Source organism: Gavialis gangeticus, unplaced genomic scaffold (assembly GCF_001723915.1).
Source record: "Gavialis gangeticus isolate Ggan-Ray unplaced genomic scaffold, GavGan_comp1, whole genome shotgun sequence".
Lineage (NCBI taxonomy): Eukaryota > Metazoa > Chordata > Crocodylia > Gavialidae > Gavialis > Gavialis gangeticus.
The window spans coordinates 50,038-50,976 of NW_017728980.1; positions in this window are offsets into that span (position 1 = coordinate 50,038).

Sequence of the window (939 nt, forward strand, 5' to 3'; positions counted from 1 at the left end):
AAAAAAAAAAAAGCATACACAGATGGAGTTCTAGAAATGTGTTTCTCTTACTAAACCTGATTTTCCTGGATGCAGAAACTACCCTCTTCTTGGGTAGGTTTGCAATAGAGATGTGGATGTTTAGTTCAACTTGGGTAATAAATTACACCCATGAAAACTTTGTATCCAAGCTTCATTCCTTCAGCTGGAGGTTTTCTTCTATTATTGATGACTTATATTTTTGTTGGTGGGAAGGAGAAGGACATAAATTTTTATGAAAATATTTGTATTGTCTTTTACAAAAATGGATACATGCAAATCTCAGACATTTAAGCAGTGCTTGAGACGCATTGAATTTCTAAATTTAATCTGCATCATAATGCCACAATTAGCCAGTCATTAACAGAAATTTTCAACTAAATGTGTAGGAGGGAATTTCCCATAATTCTTAAGAGGGCAGTTACTGTGAAGACTGCAACAGCACAGAGTCGATGGTAAGTGCAGGTGAGAATTTTCATTGCACATTACATACCGTATAGTGAAGCCATAATAAATATGTTAACTTAAGAGTGTCAGTTTAAGTCCACTGCTTATTAAGCATAGCTTCACTAGGTTTGGAGACGTAGATTAATGTGAAGGAACTGATGGTTGGCAGAGGAGCTAAACAAAATAAGAAAACAGTGTAATGAGAGGCTAGATTGGCCCTATCTGCACTAGAGTTGGTGGCCCCAGCTCTGATTGTGCCATGTGAAGCACCATACAATGCTTTATGCAGGCAGTATTTCACAAGCATCCCTGTGCTTGGGTATAACTGGTTTAACTTTTGATGCAACTCTGCCCACATTGTCTCCATTCAGATTTGTTCTAGCAGGTGGGAGGAAGTACTGGAGTGGCCTTGGTTCTACCCACGTGCTACCCCTACAGTGCCTGTATCTCACTTGCATCATTCCAGCAAGCAAC